This window comes from Juglans regia, chromosome 3 (assembly GCF_001411555.2).
Source record: "Juglans regia cultivar Chandler chromosome 3, Walnut 2.0, whole genome shotgun sequence".
In the NCBI taxonomy this organism is placed as follows: Eukaryota; Viridiplantae; Streptophyta; class Magnoliopsida; order Fagales; family Juglandaceae; genus Juglans; species Juglans regia.
In genome coordinates this window covers 19,907,624-19,915,914 of record NC_049903.1, presented here as the reverse complement: position 1 = coordinate 19,915,914, position 8,291 = coordinate 19,907,624, and positions in this window count along the sequence as shown.

The following is an 8,291-nucleotide window of genomic DNA, read 5'->3' as shown; positions in this document are numbered from 1 at the left end:
TATAATAGTATTTTTTTAATATTATTATTATTTTAAGATTTGAAAATATTGAATTGTTTATTATATTTTGAATATAAATTTAAAAAATTGTAATAATGAAATAAGATGAAATAAAACATTTTCATTATCTAAACGGGATCTCACGTAATTTTGTATCACAATGTTTCAGGGTAAGTATGTAATTTCAAAAATGATACAGACATAATTATTAATATCGTTGATACAATTTTTTAATAAAACAAAATTTAAAAATTGTATAAAAATTAAAAAATAATTATGAGTTTATGATTTTTCCAATCCAATTTTACATGGACAAAGATATTTGTGAAGAGAAAATAATTTACACATAATATTATTTATAATATTTTATATAATTATGTTTTAAATGAAGAATATTTTTTATCAAATATTTTATAAAAATAATATTATTTTATAATCTTATTATATAATATATTGTGCGTAAATCATTCACAAATTGTAGTTTCAATATTTCACGTGAACCCGTGAACCCGATGAAGACAGATGATCCAATCTTCAAGACACTCTGCACGCACGCTCCTCGTCTTATACAAAAGCAATCAACTTTTTCACATGATATGCGTTGTGATCGATCATCTCTGACACAAAAATCTTACCAAATTCGGAAAATGGAAATTAAGATCTTTGCAAACTTGACAAGTTGATTTTTTTTCTACACGTGTCATGCAACTTTACATGACAATTGTGTTTTCTTCGTCACATGACTGGAATGAATTTATTGCCTTTTAGGTTGTGTTTGGATGTTGAAGTGAGTTGAGTTGAATTAAGTTGAGATGATAAAATATTGTTAGAATATTATTTTTTAATATTATTATTATTTTAGGATTTGAAAAAGTTGAATTGTTTATTATATTTTGTATTAAAATTTAAAAAAGTTATAATGATGAGTTGAGATGAGTTTGGTAACCAAACTCACCCACTCGAGTAAAAGTAGTCATTAGGACGTGGACCACATATTTAAAAAACAAAACAAAAAAAAGCTACATATTATACAAAAATAAATTCATGAATTAACAAAATTTGTTATATATGATTTATAATAAAAATAATTTTATAATTTAATATATCATGTTAAGTCATATCAATTTATAAATTTATTTTTATATCATATTTTTATAATTAAAACATTTTTTTAAAAGAAAAAACGATTATATCAACGTGGCAAACTAGAAATTACTGAGGTTTAAGAACTTGTGATGGATAGCATATGAAATTGGTAAATTGAGGAGTTAGTTGTAAAATCAATTTCTATATTTATATTTTCATGTATTTGTAAAAGTTACTTGGGTTTTAAGAGTTGCAAACTATATGTTAGTTTTTAAAATCTCTCAATTATATGATATTATTTTTTTATGGGAGAATTCTCGTGTGTCATATAATCAATTGTTTTTTTTTTTTAATCAAACATATACTTCATTGATACCAAAATCAGTCATTACAATGTTTTTCCACAAGTATATCATTAGCAATTTTTATTGGACCATCCTCTATCCATACCCTTTCATCAGAAAAATTAAGAGCTAACTTTGCTAGTTTGTGCGCTATGTTGTTTGCTTCTCTAGAAACAAAACATATACCCCAATTCAACCTCCCATTCATAAATCTCCTCACATCATCAATAATGCAACCATACTCACTCCCTATCTCTTCCCCACTCTTTGTAGCATTCACTATTAATAATGAGTCTCTCTCTACCAAAACATCTGATAATCCCAATTCAGTACATAAAATTACTACCCTCCTTAAACCCAGAGCTTCAGCTACATTTGGGTTACTATTATGAGCAAATCTGGAACAGAGGCAAGTAAGTACCTCTCCATTTGTCCCTGACAGCTACTCCAATTCCCACTCTATTATTCTTGACATCCACAGCAGCATCCCAATTTGCTTTCATCATCATTTCCTCTGGTTTTTCCCATTTAGTCACACTTCTATCAGCATTCCTTATCATCTGAGTTTTCTGTAGTTGGTCATGGGCCATCTTGAACTGTATTGCAGCAGAAATGATAATTCTCAAGTGATCATTTTTTTTTTTTAAATAGCAGTGAATTTCTTCTTATCTAAATCTTTCTCATAATACAAGCTACCACCTCCACCTCCTCCTCTTTGAGAAAAGTATTGAATTTCCTGCACAAATCCTCCAAAACATAATCTGAAACACACCATTTATGCACTGGACTTTCACATTCAGCCCACACATCTGAGGCAACTGGGCAGCTCCACACAGCATGGATAATTGATTCAGGTTCCCTCTCGCATATTGGGCAGCAATAAGACTCTGTGATTTGTTTCTTGTACATATTTAGTTTTGTAGGTAGCAAATTATGAGCTGTCTTCACAGGAAATGCTTCACCACATTTGGGACATTTAACCCCCATATCAATTTCCACCCATTCCCAACCTTATTTCCCCTTGAAGTTTCCCCTTTCCTCTTCCTCATACTTTCATGTTCTAGATGATAAGCACTCTTAACAGAGAACTTATCATCCTTTGAGCACCCCCACACCAATCTGTCTATTGTTTCCCATTTACTCAGGGAATACCACATATAGTTTCAACTTCCTAACCATTGAAAGTGTCAAGGATCAGGTCCTTTTTCCACACGTCAGCTTCAATATCAATAAGTTGCTGCACTTTTGAATCAGCAGGCAGATTTTCAATAAGTTGCTACACTTTTGAATCAGCAGGCAGATTTTCAATATCAATAAGTATTCTTTGAGCTCTCTCGATGGAGAAAGACCAGGTGAAGGAAATAGTCTCGGCTCACTCTGCTGAGTGCGGGAGGACGACTCTACCCTAGCTTTATTACCAGTAAGGTTGGGGTAAGGTGACAATGGAGGATTTGGAGAAAGGGTGGGACAAACTTCATCTCACGGAGGAGGAGAATGAAGTGATTGAGGTGAATGCAAATTATATGAGCAAGGTGACAGAAAAGGGGAACAAAAGCTTGGTAGGAAAATTGTTATCGGACCGAAAAGTGAACAAGGAGGTGATTAGATCAACTATGAACAAGATCTGGAGACTGTGAGGTTCTTTCGTTTTCTACGATATTGCTCCAAATATGTTTGTAATATCTTTTGAGAATTAGAAGGATAGACAGAGAGTTTTGGAGGGTAAGCCCTGGTTATTCGATAACCGGTTGTTTGTTTTGAATCCGTTTGATGGTCTAACTCCCCCTCAGAATATGAGCTTCGACTATGAGGAGTTTTGGGTACATCTTAACAATCTACCATTGGCATGTATGACAAGAGAAGTGGGGATGCAGATTGGAGCTACAATTGGAAGTGTGAAAGGAGTAGTTATAAAGGAGGATGGGATCAGTTGGGGAAGTTATTTACGTGTTAAAATCGAAATAGACCTGAGGAAAAAAATTACAAGGGATCAAACTACTAATGTAATGGTCATTTTCATGTGGTAGAGATGAAAGTGGGAAAGAGTGATGGTCATTTTCATAATGTGTCCGCTAATGTGGTTGAGAAAGAGACTAAGGAAGTGGGGAAAAGGTCACTGGGCTCAAAGGGTGGAGATGAACAGCAGATGTTTGATAAAAATTCTGAGACAGGGGAGAAAGTAGAGAAGTTTGACAAGGGAGGAAAGACAGTTGAGGAGCCTCTGGGGTGTCGTGCAATGACTAGCTTTCAGCAAATAGACTGACAAAGAGATGGCTGAAACTTATGGGGGAGTGGAGAGGAGGAGGAGGTGGAAGAGAAGTGCTATAGTAGTGGATAAGAAAGATGCAGGAGATTCAATAATTGGAGGAAAATGCAGATTGAGAAGTGAGGGCTCTGATGAATGCAATAAGGGAGTCTTGAAAAAAGGAAAAATACATGAGGAATATGGGGCAATTAAAAATGATGTGATATTGGTAGAGGCTGCTAGTCAGCCCCACCAACAACAATAAAAATACTAAGTTGGAACTGTTGGGGGCTTGGGAACTCCTGGACAGTTTAAAACATTCTCCTGTTGGTGAAGGAAAAGAAACCCAATATGATCTTCTTAATGGAGACAAAGTTAGTAGCTTATAATGTTGAGGGCATCAAGAGGAGATTAGGATAGGAAGGATGCTTTGTAGTTGACTCGATGGGCAAAAAAGGGGGCTTGGCATTGTTGTGGTGTAGGGAAACAGATGTGGAGATAATCAACTATTCTCAACACCATATTAATGCTACTGTTATGAGTGAAGAGAATAAGTTGTCTTGGCTATTCACTGGCTTCTATGGGCATTCCGAGGTTAGTAAAAAGAAAAACACATGGGATTTATTGTCTTTATTAAATCCCTTTATTGATAAGCCATGGTGTGTAATAGGGGACTTTAATGAGATCTTGTGTCAAGCTGAAAAAATGGGTGGAAGACCTAGGCCAGAGGCTTAGATGGTTGAGTTTAGGGAAGCCTTAGAAGAAAATAGCATTTTTGACTTGGGGTGGAAGGATAGCAAATACACATGGAGTAACAAGCATATGGATAGTACATTTACCAAGGAGAGGCTTGATAGGGTTGTTGCTAACCTCCAATGGTCTGTGGTAAAAGGGGCTTGGGTGAGGGATGAAGCAAATCAAAATCTAGGTAGAAATGTCTAAGGAAAGCTGCATAGATGTAGAGGAGACCTAAACAGGTGGAGTAAGTCAGGGGAGGAAGAGGCTGCTCTAAATATGAAGCAGAAAACCTAGAGGTTGAAGAGGGAACAAGAAAATGAGGGGCTACATAATGTTGAACTAATCAGAAAGCTGCAAGAGGAGATGTGATCTTTGTTGGAGCAGGAAGACTTAAAATGGAAATAAAGAGCTAAGAAAACATGGTACCAATTGGGTGACAAAAATATCAAATTTTTCCACTCTTGTGCTACTCAGAGGAGAAAAAAAAAACCAGATTAAGGACATAAAAAATGCTAAAGGTAGAATGGTGACTGAGAAAGAAGGGATATAAGAGGTGTTTTATGATTACTTCAATTTCATATTCTGTTCAACACAGCCAACACCAGAAACTATTGAAGAGTGTCTGAAGGAGCTGGAACCGAGAGTAACAGACTTGATGAATGCAGAGTTACAGAAGGAATTTACAAAGATTGAAGTGGAGGAAGCATTGAAACACATGGGATCACTGAAATTCCCTGGCCCTGATGGTTATGGTGCTTGTTTTTATCAAGCTTATTGGAGCACTGTGGGGGAGGAGGTGAGTAAGGCAGTGTTGAATTTCCTAAATGGGGAGGGAGTGTTGGATGAATGTGTTAATAATAATTTCTTAGCTTTGATCCCCAAAGTTAAAAACCCCTTAGTTGCCAGTGAATTCCAACCTATTAGCTTATGTAATGTGTTATACAAGCTTGTTTCAAAGATACTTGCTAATAGGCTGAAGAAAATACTGCCTGCCATTATTTCTAGCAACCAAAGTGCCTTTATACTGGGAAGGCCCATAACGAATAATGTGACAATAGCCTATGAATCTTTGCACATGATGAAAACAAGACAAAAGAGTAGAATTGGCAGAATGACTCTCAAGCTAGATATGTCAAAAGCCTATGATATGATAGAGTGGAGATGCTTGGAGGCAATAATGAGAAAGTTGGGATTTGGAGACAGATGGGTATCTCTAATTATGAAGTGTACTACTTTTGTGACTAAGGGTTAAGTTCTTTGATTAATGCAGCCGATGTTAGAGGGGAAATAAGGGGAGTGCCTATTTCAAGAGGGGGAACAAGGATCAGCCACCTACGTTTTGCTGACGATTGTGTAATTTTCGGGAGAGCAAAGGTAGAGGAGTGGATGAGAATTAAAGAATTACTGAAGAAATATGAGCAAGCCTCGGGTCAATGCTTAAATATGCAGAAAACTTCAATGTTTTTTAGCTCAAATACTGTTGGAGCTACTAGAGCACTTATTTAGAGGGCAGCAGGGGTATCTATATGTGGAAGTTATGAAACATATCTTGGCCTCCCAACCATGGTTGGTAGATCAAGGTATAATACTTTCAGGAACTTGAAGGAAAGGATTTGGGCTAAACTTAGCAGCTGGAAGAACTCCTTCCTGTCATAGGCAGGAAAAGAAATATTATTGAAAGCAGTGGTTCAAGCAATACTTACGTTTTCCATGAGTGTATTTAGACTTCCACAAAGGCTTTGGAAATTGCATCCCTCTTGGCAAGAATTCTAGTGGGGCCATAAACATAATGATAAGAATATCCAATGGAGAAGTTGGTTTAATATGAGAGAATAAAAAAGTAATGGAGGTTTGGGCTTCCAAGATTTTGAGTGCTTTAACAAGACAATGCTTGCAAAGCAATGCTGGAGAATGCTGAAACAACCTGATTCCTTAGTGGCTAAGGTAATGAAAGAGAAGTATTTCAAGAAGGTGGGGATAGTTGATGCAAAACTGGGGTATGGGTCTTCATTTATATGGAAGCTTCTAGTCATCATTGGGGTTAGTAAATGAGGGACTTTTGTGGAGTGTGGGAGATGGAAGTAATATAAGTATCTGGAGGGATAAGTGGCTGCCAACTCAAACCTCCCACTGTGAGAATCAATAGTTGACACATATGTCTATACCACATCAAGCGTCTCATTTAATATATATATATATATATATATAAATATATATATTTATATGTATAGAAATAATGTTAAAAAACAAAATTGAAGAAAGGTTTATTTTTAAAAAGCTATTTTATATTTTTATTCTTTTATAAATAGGAGGCAAAAATAAATAAGACTTTGCGAAGATAGAACATATTCATTACATGATTGTTTGGATATAAAAAAGTCTCTCAACTCATTTCATCTCATCTAATTATTACAAATTTTTTAAATTTTCACACGAAATATAATAAGCAATTCAACTTTTTCAAAATTTAAAACAAAAATAATATTAAAAAATAATAATATAACAATATTTTATTCAATTTTGAACTTCTATCTCATTTCATCTCAACTCACTATTCAAATTTCCCTAAGGTTATGGTAGTATTATCGAGACCACTTTCAATGAAAAATGTGAAACTTTAGATTTGAAATGTGGCCACGCTAGTCACTTACACGTGCAAAAATAAACCACATTTCACATGGAGCATCCAAACACTCTATCATGAAAAATGGAAAATTTTACTTTGTTTGAAACGTGGCTCACTTACACTTAAGAAGACGTTTGGATTCGAAAATGACTTGAAATGAGTTGAGATGGATTGTGAATAGTAATGAGATGAGTTGTGAATAGTAATAAAATTTGTGAGTGAAAGTTGTTGAATAGTAATGAATAGTAGTGAGATGAGTTGAGATGAACTGAGATGTCCTGCGAATCCAAACGTCTCAGTTTGTTTTCACAACTCATCTCATCTAATTATTACAACTTTTTCAAAGGCAAAATGAGATGAGAATATGTAAATAATAATAATAATAATAATAAAAGAAACGAACCATAGGCTTGAGCCCTTCTTTCGAGGTGACTAGCCATAAAGGCGATTTGTGTTGATTCAACAAGTGGGTTTGGAAGGGGCTTAATCCTCTTCTAAGGGCTCGCTGGGTATTGTCATAGGCTTGGGCTATGGCATGACCTAGTAAGCTAGTGAATACAAGGTCTAACCCCTTACGAGCCTAATTTGAATGGAGTTAGACCACAAACTAATCGTCTGAGTATTTCGGGATGAAAGGATGATTGGCTCATTTGGAGATAAGATAAGTCCTAATATCCTTAATGCTTGAATTTCAAATAACAGGCGGGACGGTTATCGAATATTATTCAAAGAAGTCACAAAGCTCTATTTATAGGGTTTAGGTACGATTATGATCTCATTTGAATATTTGGCTAGAGAAATCATATTACTCTTGGCTGACTTAGGCATTGAAGGTGTCCCATCGAACCCCAAGCCCCTTTACTCTTTGGTTGCAGGTGATCGTGTGTGAGAAGCTGTGAAACACGTCCTTAACAGGGGAGGAATGCTATGCATCAGCCATTATTTACTCTCACACCCCACACCTATAGCTTTTTTTTATAGGGTGTGAGGGTCATAGGGTATGAGGTGGTGAATAGTAGCTGACGAGAAAAAATTTTCTTTATAGAATAACTTCACTTTTATTATTTACGTGTTCTCATTTAAGGTAAGTGAATGAAAATATTAAAACGGTGTTTGGAAAGGGTACCAAGAGGAGGAAGAAGAAATCGAAAGAATATATTAAAATAGCTAGAGATAAAAATCCTTAATAGTTGGAAGCACCCAATGAGCACCACCTACTATACCAATGTGTGGAGCCCATGCTTTAGCGAAA